The sequence below is a fragment of the Rhamphochromis longiceps genome, linkage group LG16, assembly GCF_057381845.1.
Source record: "Rhamphochromis longiceps isolate RC_006_pf linkage group LG16, R_longiceps_female_GT1.1, whole genome shotgun sequence".
Classification (NCBI taxonomy): Eukaryota; Metazoa; Chordata; class Actinopteri; order Cichliformes; family Cichlidae; genus Rhamphochromis; species Rhamphochromis longiceps.
In genome coordinates, this window is record NC_140572.1 from 11527517 (window position 1) to 11545522 (window position 18006).

The 18006-nt window shown below is 43.0% G+C and overlaps 1 pseudogene; it reads right to left on the bottom strand.

The window, feature by feature from the left end:
• LOC146650693 (uncharacterized) lies at positions 1-1173 on the bottom strand (annotated as a pseudogene).
• Positions 1174-18006: the final 16833 nt, after the last annotated feature.

Sequence of the window (18006 nt, forward strand, 5' to 3'; positions counted from 1 at the left end):
TCAAGGAATGCACGTTATCTGGAATATAGGTGCAGCAAGTGGTGTTGAATAAGACACAAAGGCCCCTCTCTCAGCGAGAATCATGTCCAGGGCGACTCTGTGTTGCATGACCACTATTCTGATCGCGTCGATTTCCTCATTCTGAGCCTTGTTTATCCTTGTTGAGCTGTTCAGGAAAAGTCCAAATCGGTAATCTAGAGTCTCAATTCTTAGCATGTTTTTTCCATCTCCGATTCATGGGAACAGTGAGTGCAGGACTTTCTGTCCGGTGGTCCACAAGTTGAACTCCGCTGGCACATCACTGCCCCAGATTGGATCATGTGGTTGCACGTCATCAGTGCTCCTCTTGCGTCTTGGTTGGTCCTGATGGAATATTCTGAATGTGTGGTCCGACACAAAAATTGGGGCGCAGAGTCCGGTGCTGTTGGGTGGGATGGTGAAGTATGTCTTTGAGCCATATGCCCAAGCTGTACCCTGCACCCAATATGTGCCATTCAGGAAGCTTATCCGTGCCTTTCTGTCCTGCGGCATCCGGAAAGTCTGGGAGCAGTTTTGGTTCTTCCCCAGCTTTCTGTTGCCGTATGCGAAGGTGAAACACATTGGATGTTGTATTCCTGGTTCCCTCCTGACGTTGAAAGATTTTCCCTTGTCATTGGTCGCATACAGGTGTACCCAGTATCGGTCATCACAGCTGTAGTTCCAGTCTGAGACCTCTGATGCACAAAATACTACCTCCTTAGGTTTATAGTTGATCAGTGTTCCATTACACCGTCGCAGGTCGGTTTTTGTGACTTGTCTTTTTAACTCAACCTTGAAGAAGAAGATGTCTTCGGGGGAACATGTTCTGCTGTTGGCTTTGTAGAATATACATAGGGCTTCGGAAAGGCTGGGTGATTTTCCATACAGGGTGGCTTGCATTGCTGTTGTTGGGAGGTGAGAACAGACGTAGCAGCCAGTGTGGTTGTCTTCTGTATGTACTCGGTTGTAGATGTACCGGTACCAGGCATTGTTCAGTCAGGGGTGGTTGTGCTCTTTATCCATATCCTTTAGGTGTAAGTTGTCATATGACCATTTCTTCTGTAGGTGGTGCTGTGGGTCCTTGTCTCTCCAGGTGAGTATCAGTAGGCTCACTAGGAGCGCAATGCCAGCCATTATGAGGACAAGGTTCTTCATGATGACCAGGCACACCCGGGCTCCAGGTGAGTAGACCACTGGCGAGAAGACAAAAGAGCGGGATATACCCAAACAGCCCTTTCCTCCACCAGGGAACACCTAGGAGTCAGGGGAACCGGCGTCTATGCTTGTGTTGTCACTCACTCTTTTGCAGTGGCTTTGGTGGATCCAAGATGGTCTTTCTGTTATTTTGCAGGCAGTTGGTGTAGTAAGTAAGACCTGATATGGGCCTTCCCACCTTGGTGAACTCCAATTCTTTCTCTGGAGTACTTTGATCAGGATCCAATCACCTGGTTGCAACCTGCAAGAAACTGGAGAGATATCGCTCGGCAGTTTATTGTTAGCACAATCTCTTTATTCTCAAATAATTTAGTCATCCACTCTGCTAGAGTGGTTTCTCCTATAGACTTATTAATAGCCTCCCGTGAACGATTTCAAAGGGTGTGAGCTTTTGCGAACCCTGGGTTAGTCGCATCCACATCTTCACCAGGCCCAAACACTCAGGCCATTGTCTGATCTTATCAGAGTAGGAATGCCGTAAGTAGGAATAAAATGGTTGCATAAACATTTTGCTACTGAGATTGCATCTGCTCTTTTTACTGGATAGATTTCTGGCCATTTTGAGAACACATCCACAATTACTAGAGCGTATTTTGATGCTTGACATTCGTTCAGTTCAATAAAATCCATGTGGATTGTGTGAAATGGGTGCGGTGGTGTTGGGGAAAAGCCTCTTTTAGGCCTGAGGTTTCCCTGTGCATTATGTTTCTGGCAAATCATGCATGTTCTGATAAACTCTTGTGCTGAAGCTTCAAAATTTTGAGTATAGAAGTGTTTGGGGAGGACATTCATCATTCCACCCCTTGACAAATGCGTTAAGCTATGTGTCACTAATGCTGCTGTCTTGTGTAGCAATTTTGGCAGTATTGGTTCGCCATTACAGGTCATTAGGTCATTTTGTAGCCGTGCTCCACACTTTAACCACTTCTTTTGCTCTGCGATAGGTGCGGCTTTCTATTCATCTTTAAGTACATCAAGTGGTATTAGCTGTGAAGTTTCAGACATTAAAGTTCGTATTGGTTGCTGTGCAGCCTTCCTCGCAGCTTGGCCTGCGAAGTTATTGCCTTTAGTAATTTCTGAATTATCTTTTTTGGTGTGCAACGCATATTGACTGTCAGTGTGAATATATATATCTTGACCTTTGCGCAGTATGCACGTATAACAGCCGTTAGTTCTGCACTCTGTGCTGAAAAAGAGGAAGTAAGGGCTTTTGTTTCTAAAATGGTGTCTGCTGTGGTTACTGCATAACCTACACAGTTTCGCCCGAGACTATTTTTGAACGCTGAACCGTCTGACAAAGATGTTAACGAAACCAGCTTGTGGTGTCCATTCTATTTTATCTGTCAGTGCTAGATTTTTTCCATAAACTAAGTTTTGCAATGGTTCAGCTAACGTAGCATATTCAGGTATCCAGCATCTGCAAAAATTGCAGAGACCTAACTAACTCATCATTTGTTGTTTTGTGACAGGCTTAGGAGCGTTTTGTACAGCTACTTTTCTGCTGTCTAACAGCTGTCGGCCTTGTCCTGTCAGTCTGTGGCCAAGGTATGTTATCTCCTGGCTCCACAATTGCCATGCTCCGCTAGATGTTGCAAAACTGTCAGTGTGTTTGTTTTGCAATCCGTCTGTGTGTAGCCTGTAATCAAAATATCATCAACGTATAGCAGGAATTTACCTGGGGCAGGAAGCGTGCAAAATGACATGGATTTTCTGAGAGCTTCTGCATAAAGAGTGGGGCTATTCTGGAATCCCTGAGGCAACCTTGTATAGGTATACTTCTGGTTGTCAAAAGTGAATCCAAATGTAGCTTTTGTGAGTCAGTGTGTAGTGGTACAGAAAAGAAAGCATTGGATAACCACTGTGCTTTTTGTATTACTTGATTTAAAATGGTGTGTGGATTTGCCACCACAGGTGGGATTTGTTCTGTTATGTCATTTATTGCTCTTTGCCTCTTCGTCTTTGTTTTTTTTTTTGTTGTTCATTACGTTTTCACTTGAGGCATTCCTAGATACCTTCTAGTTTTCCAAAGAATTGATCCAGGTCTGTTTTGCTCCTGAAGAAACACAACTAAGACATTTTCATTATTATCCTGAGTACTTAAACTACCCGTTTCCCTCTCTCTGGTCAGAAATACCAACTCATGTTATGTGTATAAGTGTAAGCAGGTCTTCATTTCTTTTCCTATGCATGTTAATGTTCAGTGAGTGTAAGCTGCTTCCTTCATTGCCTCTGTATGTTATTATCAGGTTTAATTCATGCATCTTTTCACTGATTTCTTAATTCAAAACCATCTCACTTCTGAGTCTTTCCAAAAATAATTTCACATGTAACAATTTGTGTATGTGTGTTTTCTGTTCACTGATAGACAGCTCCCTGTGCTGTCCCCTATGCAGCTTCTGCTCTGAAACAAATAAATAAAAACTTTTAACTCGCTCATTAGCTTAGTAGTGTCCACATATTTAAATCAGCTTCTCAATCTTGTAGCTTTAGCTATTATCTACAGGGTTTGGCTTATTAAATATCATTATAAATGTGCTCTACATCTCAGTAATATTTATCTAGGATAAATGACAGATTTTCAAGCAGGTTAAGTGCCTCTATGCACCTAATTGGTTTAGATATTGCCTTTATTTTCTTCATCTCATATGTCATTATACTGAGTTTGAGCAAACCTTAAGCTTGATGCAGACTACTTCATAACAATTATCCATCTCACATCATACTGACTAGGTGCCACTTATGATTAATATTATATTTTTATTAATATTATCATCTTTTTCTTTCTATATAATAACAACAGTATATTACAACATTTTATCAGTGTAAATCACTATACTACTACTGAGCCAATTTAATAGTTAGGATCATCTTACTCAGCAAACAGATAATTTAGAATTCATCCAATCTGTACAAATTTGCTTTTTCTCTGAACAGGTTTGTGCCTACTTTTTAGACTGGTCTTCTGTTTGCCTCATCTCAGATCCAACCTTCAGTCACATTCATTCTCTCTGTTGCATGTCGAACCAAGTAATTTATTATTATATTTTTATATTTTATTTTGTATCCATCAAGGGCTTTGGGTGATCTGCAGTTTCACCCTCATCCAGGCTGTAGACATTTACCTTTTCACACACTTTCCTTGGCTGAACAATGAGACAGCCTTAATCTACCTTATGCATCTCTCTTTTTTATAGAAAAGGTTTTCATGTGAATGATTTCCTTTTATTTATTTTATACAATCTGGGCATGATCGTCATGCCAACTATATTTCATTGTTTAGTTCTGTTTGTAAGGTTCCTCTTAAAATAGTTACTGCAGAGGGACCGCAAACCATTTGTACTAATTTTGACCAGCGCCGGCAGAAATTTTCTCTAACCACTGCTCGTCAGCAGTGAGTTTTGTAGATTTATTACCCATTTAGTTTAGTTTTGTAGAAGGTTTGGTTACAATGTATCTTATTGAGTTAGTTACACACAGACCCGTGATGCTGTCTCTGGCACGAAGAGTGAGGAGGGAGAACAACAACAGCCTTCTACTTTCAAGCTATTCTTGAAAGCGGTTGTCGTTTTTACGTGATGACGCACAACCGATTCCTCACCCAGCCAGTACGTGAGCAATCAATGGTAAACAATTCAGTGGAGTAGTTCAGCCACCTTAATGTGCTGTTAAATCAACTTACTCCACCAACAGAACAGTAAAAACAATTTATGCGCGCAATTTCTATCCTATGTTAGTTGACACTTTCCGTACACTTATTTACTTTCTAGTAAATTTAGACTTCCAGCCTTTTTTTAACTGCGAAACGAGTGTCTATTACACTACCAGTTTCGTCTTACAAGCGAGTCTTAAAACTTTACCTTCTAGTAAATTTAGACTTCCAGCCTTTTTTAACTGCGAAACGAGTGTCTATTACACTGCCAGTTTCGTCTTACAAGCGAGTCTTAAAACTGCCAGTCCCCGTAGGACGAGTTTTCTTGGAACAGTGTCACCCTAAACACCGATAATTTTACGCAAGGTGTGTCAAATGTGGAATAATCACCTGGCTTCGCTGTTGCCGGTCTGTCGGGCGTCCTCCTTCAAGTCCCACAGCCGTGGGCCTGTATAACATCGGCCAGGACCCGAATTTTAGCGTCCGTGGACTTTCAACCCTACCTGGAGGGCGCTCTGCAGAGACTTTGACGCAGGCTTGTCACGGCGTCGGGACTTGAGGAAGGATACCACTGTGAAATGGAGCATAATATTATTATTAATACCAGTCCATTAACGGCTTTGAAGGACCAATTAAATGTCAGAGATTTACAGTTAACAAACAGTCAGGTGAGTAAACAACACTGAGACACTTAAGATTGACAACGTGCGGCACGGGTGAAAAGCTCAGAGCAAATCACACCGAACTGCAGTATTCGTTTATTTTTATAAGTTACATCGTCAATATGCAAATATAATCACATTTCCTGTTACGCAGGTCTGAGTATAAGCTGTGTGTAAGCTGTGTGTGTGTGTCACAAAGTATGTGTGTTGCAAGTCAATTTCTAAGAATAATATAATGCCAGTCAGCTTCTGCGGATATGTATTTCTGTACTGGTCTCTTGTCAGTGTCACAGGGTCAGCTTCCTGTTTCTACAGAAAACTGTGTCTGGTGAAATATGTGTAACATAACTTTTGAAGCATAATAAATAAAATAAATAAAAACTCCCTAACAAAAACTGACGGCTTAAGTGGAGAATTGTGGAGGAGTCTGAAACACTGCAAAAGCAACATATGGAAATTCACATACACAAGCAGAAAATAAAGATTAACACTTCCTGTGTGTGTGACTGAAGCTTTCAGGAGAGGAAGCATGACAGACTGTTCAGGAGTGCAGATTTGGATAGGAAATTTATAGTTTAGTGATTATATGTTGTCGTAAGGGGGTTATGTCTTATGTTGAATCGAAGTATGATAAAGTGCATAAAGGGGGTGATTGTTGTGTGCAAATTGTGTGGTTTTAACAAGACTTTCGGTGTACTGAGGAGGTGAAATTATGTGGTGGCAATACTTGTGTGTTTAGGGTTTTTGAGGTTGTTGTGGTGATGGGTTGATTCTGTCAGTTAGGTTCGGGTTGTTGTTTTTAATAGAGGGAGTTTTAGTAAACATGGACATGTCTAAGAGGGGGCCCATTATTTTTGTAACAGTGCACTTAGAGAAAACCTGTCAGGTGATTTTGTTTTGTGTTTTCATGAGCTAATAATCAGCTCTCTTTTTTTCATTTTTGTTCTAAGCAGGCCTGCAACAGTGAATAACAGCGCTGACAAATTCTCGGGAAGAGCAAATATAAGGTGGGCTTTCCAGATTACAACTGGCTGAGGAGAAAGCTACCTGTGGGGACCTGATCAGGTCGTAAGTCCCTGTCTAAAAGGATTGTAGCGATTCAATCCAGTCTAAAACATAAGGAACTATTTTTCTTTGGAAAATAAAAAATGAATGACGTCATTTTGCTGAGGGCGGAAATCTAAATGCGGCGATGGTTTCCACTATCAGCAAAGAAGAAGGAATGAATGGATGAATGAATGAAAGACTGGGAATAGAAACAAACTGACTGACTGGTAAAAGCTGACAAGACTTGACCACGACTCAAGGTTAACCTCCACCTAGATGGGACAAAAGGGTGGATGAATTTATGTGTGTTTCTTTTTACAGGAGCAGAAAGATGACAGCGACATCTGAGGTTGCATGACGATTTAACTTTTAAATGTTACTTTCTGTGTTTGTGAATCTACCAGGGTCGTTGTTCAGGGGTTTGTGTTGTGTTGCTCACAGAGATAACTGTGAGAAAGTGTGTACACACCTGCGCAGCGTTAACATTTGCATTTTCTTCTCTACAGCATGACAGGGCTGGATGTGCTTTGAATATGTGATTTATAACTGGACAAGTGGTTAATGTTTGCTAATAATGTTTTCCTACTACAGGATTTCTGGGCTTATGTGTGAAGAAGCGGCGTTTATAGGTTATGAGTTGGTGCTGCTATTAAACTGTGGGAGACACATCCTGTCTTGAAAACAGTGTGATTCTTTTTACAGGAAATGTTTTTACAGGACCTCTGGAATGTGGATGGCGGACGCCTAACCCGAGATGGTCAAATGTGGTTTGCTAATGTTTGTTTTGCTTTTGTTAAGAGTGTATGTGGAGGATTCAGTAGAAAACAGACAAGTGACATGAGAAAACAAATAAGAGATGCAGTTTCTATGGAACAGTTTAAGATGGCGCTTATAGGGATAAAACAAGTGGAGTGACATTGCTTAAGGGAAGTCACGGATTAAATTTGGGATAAAATAAATTGCGGCAATAATAGTGATGTAATGATTTGGGAAATCCTGAACATGATACTTGTCTGTGGTGCTGAATACTTTATCACTTTGATGATCTATAGTTGGTTGTAAATAAGATGTTTGATTTAACAGATTTGTTTTCCAGGATACAGGTTCCAGGTGGAGCTGGGAGTTAAATGAGCTTAACATGTAACTGCTGACTGATGTTTTTACACCAGCTTACAGGTTGGCAAGAGATTGTTTTAGAGAGAATGTGTAACGTTCTTGTACAGGTCTTAGTAGGGAGTTGACACACAGGGGAAGCCAGGTGCAAGAGGAGGATCAGGGATCATCTTGAGGAACAGCAGACATAGTACAGCAGTGTTGGAACCGGAGAACCTGAGGGATGGAGGGAGCGTGCCAAGCTCCAAAAGTGACGGCTCGTACCACCAGCGCGGTTCGGCTGAAGGGAAAGGGTGAGACCTGGTTCCATTGGTCTCAATGTGCAGTGGCGGACGAGAGCTTACTCGAGATACGCTCCACCCAAAGTAACACGGGGGGAACATAGAGGCATAATCCTCTCCCCCTGTGCAGCGGTTCTCCCCAGCAGTCTACCTGGGGAGACGAAGAAAGAAGAGGAGCGTCACGCGCCAAGCATCCATTCATTCCAGGCTCCTAATAGGCTAGGGCTCTAGTCTAAAGTAATTGATAGTTTAAAGGAATCGTAATAGTTTTGTACGTTAATCGCATACTTTTATACTCATAACCTTATACTCTTATCGCGAAGTTTAAAGTAAAAGTAAAAAGAGCCTGGGAACAGTGATCATGAAACTGTGGGAAAATTGGAAAATAACGGGGATGTTGGGGTTGGTAAGTGTTATAACTTGTTTGTTTGTTTATTGGCAGACAGGTGAATTGCCCAGACGCAGAGGTCTATCCGCTCCAGAGTCCAAACCGATCGAGTTGTCGAGAAAATTCAAGCACGAGGTTGGCTCAGGTGGGAACGATGGGTGTCTCAAAGCCAGTGGGGGAGTCGAGTTTGGGTATGTTAAGAGGTCCACGACGGCATTCACATTCGATTTGTGTGAGGTAATTAGATGCCCAGGAGACGGTAGCAGCTGGAGAACATATGATGTGTGGATTTGTTATCACCCTATGGTATGCTACCCTAAGTCGGTGTGGGGCCCATCAAAGGAAGGAGACATTTACAGTTATATAACGGATCAGTGGTGTTCTTGGCAGGATGTGGTTGCTTGGACAGGAGTAGGATGGCAGCCAACAGTGCCACAGGCCCTTGAAGGGATAGCCATTCAGAAAGATTATTCTGTTACACATAACCCTGTCACTCTTTCCCTAGGACCATGGAACGAACTCCCTGAAGCGGGGTATGAGGGGGGTGCGTTCTATCTAGTAATAGGGGTAGATAAAGCAGGGACAGATCCAGCAGGGGTAATTCGGGTGAACTTATTCAATCCAAGATCTAAACCGATAGGGAACGACACTGCAATGAATCTCACAGAGCAAATGGGTCCCCTAGAGACAGTTACTTACAAGGACTCAGAAGAGAAATGGCTTGTTGCCGCAGATTACACTAGATTAAAACCTCAAGAGTTAATAGAGCGTGCCACAGGTTTCGGTGATAGGAATCTTTGGTTAGACTGGGTGGCTCAAAATGCTAAAGAGCAGGAAGTGGTTGATTGTGTTGCTTGTGCTACAGCTGGACCTCGTCTGTTCACTGAACCCGCTCCTCTGTATCCAGAGGATGAGTGGGGTTATAATTGTATGCTGAGATTAACTAGAGAGGCGGTGAACACAGGTAACTGCACCACTTTGTCAGGTTTATATCCGCCAATTGATAAAAGTACACAACCAGGTTCATTCACACCTAAACAAGATAATTATACATGTTTTGAGTTCTCTACAGACAGCGTGAAATATACGTTAGGAAGGATTGATCCAAGCTGGTGTCAGAGGACGATCCCAGGCAGGACTACCAATAATGTAAGTGACTCAAACACAATTATAGGCACCTGGGCAAGGGGTGGGCTATATTATTATTGTGGGCAGTACACCCTTTTGGTGCAGGTTCCCCTGGGGAGTGTGGGGACATGTGCTCTGGTGCGCCTAGGTGCACCTTTGATGCTTATAGGAAATAAAGTAGAAACAGTTCCACAGCAGGACACTGGTGTGTTGACAGCCAGACGTAGGAGAAGTATAAGGGGTATGCATAAATATGACCCAAGATGGGACTCGCCAACCTGGATTGACTCAATAGGAGTTCCCAGGGGAGTTCCAGATGAGTATAAGTTAGTTAATCAGATAGCGTCCGGCTTTGAAAGTGTGTTTCTATGGATAACTCCAAATAAAAATGTTGATCGCATTAACTATGTCCATTATAATGTGCTGAGACTCTCTAATCTCACTAGGGACGCGGTAGAAGGCCTTGCGGAACAATTAGGCCCGACGTCGTTAATGGGAATCCAAAATCGAATGGCCCTGGACATGTTGTTGGCTGAGAAAGGTGGTGTGTGTGCCATGTTTGGGGACATGTGCTGTACTTTCATACCCAACAATACGGCCCCAGACGGTACGGTTACTAGAGCGCTTGAGAGTCTGAAAATGTTATCTAAAACCATGCATGAGCAATCAGGTGTGAACACTGGACCGGGAGACTGGTTCACGTCTGTCTTTGGGCAATGGAAGAGTGTTGTTATGTCTGCCATGTTTTCTTTTGTTGTTTTTCTTGGTATATTAATGATCGGATGTTGTCTCATCCCTCTGGCCCGGCGAGTTTTAGTAAAGATGCTGGAGAGAGCCCTGAGCTCAGGCTCAGCTGGTTCAGCTGCGCCTGAGTCAATGATGCCTTTGAGGGAGATTGTAGGCTGGACGGAGGAGTGAGACAAATCCTGGTGAAGGTTGGCCTCACAAGTGAGCCCAAGAGGAGGAGTTGTCAGGTCAAGGAATGTTGTTTTACTGTCACTGTGTTATCATTCACATGCACTGTCATTATTTCATCATTACTTCATTAGTCTGCATCACTTATCATCAGTTTATCATCAATATTATCATGTATCAAATCAAATCAAATCAAATCACTTTTATTGTCACATCACATGTGCAGGCACACTGGCACAGCACATGCGAGTGAAATTCTTGTGTGCGAGCCCCACAAGCAACAGAGATGTGCAAACACAACAACACAAACGAGCAAAATACAAGAATGGCCAACCTGAAACTAATAAATATATGTACAATATATAATAGTGTATGCATTTCTGGATGTGTATACTAAATATTTTCCTACGTGTGTGTGTGTGTGTGTGTGTGTGTGTGTGTGTGTGTGTGTGTGTATACACATTTTTACAAATTAAATAGTAAAAAAAAAAAAAATAAAAAAAAAATAAATAATAATAATAATAATAAAATATACAGAGTTGAATATGTGCAAAACAAGTGGCATTTATATACAGTGTGGAGTGCATAATGTTGAAGTTCCAGCAGTGAAGCTGAGGTGTCTATGACGTGTTCAGCAGTCTGATGGCCTGGTGGAAGAAGCTGTCTCTCAGTCTGCTGGTACGGGACCGGATGCTGCAGAACCTCCTTCCTGATGGAAGCAGTCTGAACAGTTTATGGCTGGGGTGACTGGAGTCCTTGATGATCCTCCCCGCTTTCCTCAGGGAGCGCTTCCTGTAGTTGTCTTGGAGGGAGGGAAGCTCACCTCCAATTATCCGTTCAGAGCACCGCACTACTCGCTGGAGAGCTTTGCAGTTGTAGGCGGTGTTGTTGCCATACCAGGTGGTGATGCATCCAGTGAGGATGCTCTCAATGGCACAGTGATAGAATGTCCTGAGGATGTGGGGGCTCATGCCGAATCTTTTCAGTCTCCTGAGAAAGAAGAGGCGCTGCTGCGCCTTCTTCACTGTTTTGTTTGTGTGTACTGACCACGTAAGATCCTCAGCCAGATGTACTCCAAGGAATCATTCATTTATCATTTAGTAAATCTGCTAACGGTGTGGTTACTGAATAATCCTGTAGTCCAGAAAAGCACCAGCATGGCTGCAGGTCCAGGCGGGCCCAGTAAGTCAGATGAGGACACTGAACTTTCGTTGGCCTGGACCTCCTAGGACTCTGTCTGCGCTTACTTTTCTTTCCAAATCAAAAGAACCTTACAATCCCTTTATATTTCTGTGTAGAACTCGTCTCCAGCAGCGGACTGTAGTAGGCTGGCCTCCTAGGTTGTGTCCTTAGGAGGGGGCTGTTGCTTACGGAGGACACCCCGGGCATCCTCTTCATAGCCATAGGCCTGGCCCGGGGAGGGAATGGATGGAATGTCTGACTGAAGAGCTAGCCGGAGACCTTTAGCCACTTTGTTGCCAGGCCTTCCAGGGTGTCCTACATTAGCTGTCACAGCCCTGTGTGCCTTTTTTGAAGCAGGCAACACATTGTAGGCCCCAGGGCCTGGAACCTCTGACACCACATCCTCAAAACGCTTGGAGCGGTTCTGAAGACTGCTGCCACCATGGACATTTAACTTGACAGGTGAGCAGTCATAGTGTCCAGGTCCTAGTAAACTCTCACCGTCTTTGGAGAATATTGATTGCCTGGCACTCAAGGAAAGGAATGGTGCATAGCCATCTGCAACAGTGAACATTTTCCCAAGGTAAGATATACAAATGACTGCAAGCTTGCAGGACGCTTTATTTTCTAATACACTTATGTAACTGTGAAACAACAAAGCAGCAGGAACATTTTTTGCTTACATATTGAGTTATACTTCCAAGACATATTAATTTAACTTTTATCAATTGAAAGTGTATAAGCAGATTCAAATCTGTAAGCCTAAATATTCAACGTTCTTTCTTTGCAAGCTAGCTAAATTTAATTTAACTTAAAGTTTTACAGTTTTCTGAAGAAAAAAAAATGATTTTGGAAGGACAGATATTTTTCCTTGTAAGTACCTGATATCTTGTAACTGGACTGGCTCACATTGTATGATCCGGGACCAACAGCAGACGATGCACCCCCTGCTGTCATGAAGGTCACTCTTGGAGCCCGTCCGTACATGTTTAACTCACAGAGTGGTAGTCTCGCTAAAATTTAATTACACAATAAATACTCCTTTATTCTGCCATAGGGTGTAGCTGTACTTTCATTAAATTATGCTGCACCAAGGTTAAAAAATGCCTGCCCTGTGCTCCCCTTTGTCAGGACTGCGCTGGTTACTTCGCCTGCATAGTTGCTTGGTTACCACATATTGTTACATGGCAACTGCAGACCGAACACACACGGAGGAGGAGAAGTAAGCAGAAGGACCACAGAGACAAGACAGGCGAGTGAGAGACGTGGCACTCTGAGAACTGAAGTTCATGGGAGAATTCAGAAGAAGAATACAAGCTCCTACATATTTATATCTGTCATAGTACCAACTGCTCTCCAAGTGGAACACCTGACTTTCTCTTCTCCTCCTGCTGTTCTATTTTTCTTTCTCTCCCTCGTGCGTGGTTGTTGTGCTAGTGAGCATTAATTTTGCTCGCCTCCTCCCGGAGTGGGCGTGGCTTTTCCAAGCTCCCGCTGCAGCACCTGTGCACCATTATTCGCTCACCTGTTGTATTTAAGTCCAGCTCGTTCCGCTGCTCGTAGTTAGCTCGTTTACCGACCCAGTGTAGCAACATAGCTGTTCTCTCTGCTCTCCTACTGGACGAAGCATATCTTCGGAACATAAAGACAACCTGTGAGAGTAAACTAAGAAACGTGCTTTTGACTTGAGGAAAGTCTAAGTCGTGATTGCTTTTAGTTAAAAATCACTGCCCTGTAGCCTAATACTTAGTATATATGTAATGGAGAACAAATGTATCAGATTTGACTAGTGCTTCTATGCTTGTAGTTTTGGATTCCAGGCAGCAGTGAATTTAAATTTAATTTAGGTAGTCTATTACTTCCAAATAAGTCCCCAGAGACATTTCAAGATAGCTGCGGAGTGGCGAGACTTCCTACTCGAAGGACTTTGGTATAATTAGCCCACAACGTCTGGAATAAAAAGCTCTTTGAAAGCTTGTAAGGGTCAAGTCGACAAACCTTTTAGCTTTTACCTGATTCAGTGGTGTCTCTATGGGAGGGAGGGGATTGAACTTCGAGCAAATTTCAAAAAACTACTGAAATAAGAGTGAGACTTTGAAGAGACATATCAGCATTTATTACCTGTATCACCTGTACATTTTTTTTGTAACTCTTGTAGTACTGCTTATGTTACATTATTGGCCATTTCTGGCATTTTTTATTCATGGAGGGGGCTTTTTGTTGTTGTTTTTTAAATTAGAGCATTAGCCTCTATACTTATTTATTTATTTATTTATTGCCTGTCCCGTTTGGCTCTTTTGCCATCAGAATTATTGTCTAAAGGCAAAGACAGATGCCCAACAGATTTACTTTACCAAATTGACCATCCCAGTCTTGCCATAATGGTCCATTTGATTCACCTTTTATTGTTTATTTTATTTTCACTTGCTGAATACGGGACAGACTTGACTGGGGGAAAGAAGGGGAGAAAGAAAGAGGGAAAGAGAAACAGCTGAGAAGAGGGACGGGGGAGAAGGGCAAAAAACAAAAACCAACAGAATGGGCAGAAAAAAAAAAGAAAAAGAAAATGCATCTATCGATCACCTGGATCACCTGTTGAGAAAGAAAAAAGAAAACAAGCAGAAGAGAACAAGAGTAATAGAATAAACAACATCACAATGATATATGGGAATATGACAGTAAATACTGAATATTAAACATTATTGTGCAGCACATAAGATCAACAGAACACAGTGTGCTTTGAGGTAGGAGCCAAAAAGGGTGTAGTTTGTGGGTGTGATCACCCGTGTGTACACCTGTGAGCATGGACGCGTTTGTTTTTTTTTTTTTTAAAGGTTCCTTCATGTAATGATCTGCTAGAGGGTGTGGGGGGGCCACAGCCCCGTCCTCCAGGGCATGAAGCAGGTATGGAGGAGATCAAAACTCCAGACATCCAGAGGCCCCCAGAACACAAGAGACCAAGGAAGACCAACAGAGGGGCAGCCGCGCCACTGTCCCAGAAAGAGCTGAGGAGAGTCCCAGATGAGGGCTCACTCAGGAGCCGCGGAGCAGAAGCCAGGGGGGTTGCAGTGACGCGCCCGTGAGCTCCGCCGGCAGCCAGCTGTGCCTGAGTGACCGAGCCCCAGGCCGAGAGGCCAGGGGCACCCCACCTCCGAAGGGGCCCGAGCGAGCCCCAGGCTCCAGGCCCCGATAAACGGCCGCCAAGGAGTGAGCCGGTGTGTACCTGGACGCCCACCCCCAGACACAAAGAACCACACACGCACCGATGTCTGAGGGAGTCAAAAACTATATTAACACGAATTCCAGTACTCGGAGGGAATCTGAGGTTAAGCGAGAGCATACCTGTAGCTGTCATATGATCTGCTCTTGCTGATCAGTCCGTCGCAGTGTGCCAGCATTTACTGCTGCTTTGCGCCGAATGCACGGGAGGAATGATCCAACAAAAACACCGGCTTAGCTTTATACGGGCTAACCCCACCCTGCAATCAATATGCAGGTGGGTTCCCAATTAACCTAGTTGCGCAGCGAAAAGAACGAGCGCAGGAGAGAGAGACAGAGAAAAAGAAAGGCGAGTAGCCCCTCTGTCTACATATACAGTGGGGCAAAAAAGTATTTAGTCAGCCACCGATTGTGCAAGTTCCCCCACCTAAAATGATGACAGAGGTCAGTAATTTGCACCAGAGGTACACTTCAACTGTGAGAGACAGAATGTGAAAAAAAAATCCATGAATTCACATGGTAGGATTTGTAAAGAATTTATTCGTAAATTAGGGTGGAAAATAAGTATTTGGTCACCTCAAACAAGGAAAATCTCTGGCTCTCACAGCCCTGTAACGTCTTCTGTAAGAAGCTTTTCTGTCCCCCACTCGTTACCTGTATGAATGGCACCTGTTTGAACTCGTCATCTGTATAAAAGACACCTGTCCACAGCCTCAAACAGTCAGACTCCAAACTCCGCCATGGCCAAGACCAAAGAGCTTTCGAAGGACACCAGGAAAAGTATTGTAGACCTGCACCAGACTGGGAAGAGTGAATCTACAATAGGCAAGCAGCTTGGTGTGAAAAAATCAACTGTGGGAGCAATCATCAGAAAATGGAAGACATACAAGACCACTGATAATCTCCCTTGATCTGGGGCTCCACGCAAGATCTCATCCCGTGGGGTCAAAATGATCATGAGAACGGTGAGCAAAGATCCCAGAACCACACGGGGGGACCTGGTGAATGACCTGCAGAGAGCTGGGACCAAAGTAACAAAGGTCACCATCAGTAACATACTACAACGGCAGGGAATCAAATCCCGCAGTGCCAGACGTGTTCCGCTGCTGAAGCCAGTGCATGTCCAGGCCCGTCTGAAGTTTGCCAGAAAGCACATGGATGATACAGCAGAGGATTGGGAGAATGTCATGTGGTCAGATGAAACCAAAGTAGAACTTTTTGGTATAAACTCAACTCGTCGTGTTTGGAGGACGAAGAATACTGAGTTGCATCCCAAGAACACCATACCTACTGTGAAGCATGGGGGTGGAAACATCATGCTATGGGGCTGTTTTTCTGCCAAGGGGACAGGACGACTGATCCGTGTTAAGGACAGAATGAATGGGGCCATGTATCGTGAGATTTTGAGCCAAAACCTCCTTCCATCAGTGAGAACTTTGAAGATGAAACGAGGCTGGGTCTTCCAACATGACAATGATCCAAAACACACCGCCCGGGCAACAAAGGAGTGGCTCCGTAAGAAGCATTTGAAAGTCCTGGAGTGGCCTAGCCAGTCTCCAGACCTCAACCCCATAGAAAATCTGTGGCGGGAGTTGAAAGTCCGTGTTGCTCAGCGACAGCCCCAAAACATCACTGCTCTCGAGAAGATCTGCATGGAGGAATGGGCCAAAATACCAGCTACTGTGTGTGCAAACCTGGTAAAGACCTATAGTAAACGTTTGACCTCTGTTATTGCCAACAAAGGTTATGTTACAAAGTATTTAGTTGTATTTTTGTTATTGACCAAATACTTATTTTCCACCCTGATTTACAAATAAATTCTTTACAAATCCTACCATGTGGATTCATGGAATTTTTTTTCACATTCTGTCTCTCACAGTTGAAGTGTACCTCTGGTGCAAATTACTGACCTCTGTCTTCATTTTAGGTGGGGGAACTTGCACAATCGGTGGCTGACTAAATACTTTTTTGCCCCACTGTATATCAATACAACTGTTATAGCCCATATTTTAATAATATGTATGCATTAAGTCCATAGTAACTACATTAATTACAAAAAAGTGCAATAAACTACAAAAGAATTGAAAATCGTTTTTGTTTTTTTTACATATATTTCTACTTGGGGAAATTTAAGAGGTTTATCCCTCAAAACTTTAAATACAAAAAAGTTGCAAAAAATAGTTTACAACAACAGGAAATTTATTTTGAGTGTCTTCATAGTTTTATTTTTGAGATACAACAATTTTTATATACTGCAGGAAAAACAAAAAACAATCCTATGATGCAAATTTGCAAAGAAAACAGCATGTGCATCAAAATAAACTATTTCCAGCAGTGCAATTCGAGTTCTAAGCATCTCAGAAACTATTCAGAAAAGCATGAAGTCAAACATGACTATGCAAGCGCTTTCTATGCAATTTTTGCAAAGCTATATGTGGAAGGAAACCGGGAATTCTAGTCCACACCCTACTGGCAATAATGTGGCAATGTGCACATGTAGGTCTTGAGTAGCCTGTCCACAGGGCTTCCGAATGGGACCTAAGCAGGCAAGTCTGGGGAATTTCTGCAGCAGACATGGTGCTAAAATATGAGTGTTTCTATTTGTGAATCTCTGCATTATCCCACTTGAGTCTCAGAAAGAGTAAAACTCCTTTTCTGTGATTCATGGACCTGTTGTATTTTCTACAGCAGTGTATTTGTAACAAATGATCTTATTCAACCAGGAAGGTTCCTGCCATACAGAGTTTGTGATTCCCATATGGTACATTGCAGAGACTAATAAGCTTTATTTTCTAACCTTTATTGTTGCAGTTGCTGTTATCATAAGGATGTAGGTTACAGCCATTGCTCTAAGACTGTGCAAACAGGGCTTGGTGCTGCTTTATTTTGAAAAGCACATTAATTTACAAAAAAGGCAGTTTGCAGTTTTAGTTAGCTAATGTTACTAGGATGTAGCATTTTCAGAAACTAATGTAACCCTAAGAACATTGGGCTAGATGTGGTCAGTAATTACTTGCCAGATTAATACAATACTATCAGCAAGTGGTCAGCCTGGATTCAGTGTGCACTGAAGGGGGCATTACAGACGCTGAAAGAATGATGAGGGGAGGAGTTTAGAGAAGGTGTGAGGATCAGTTATATTCTGCTCACATTGATGCCAGAGCTGCAGCTCTCTGCAGGTGTGTGAAG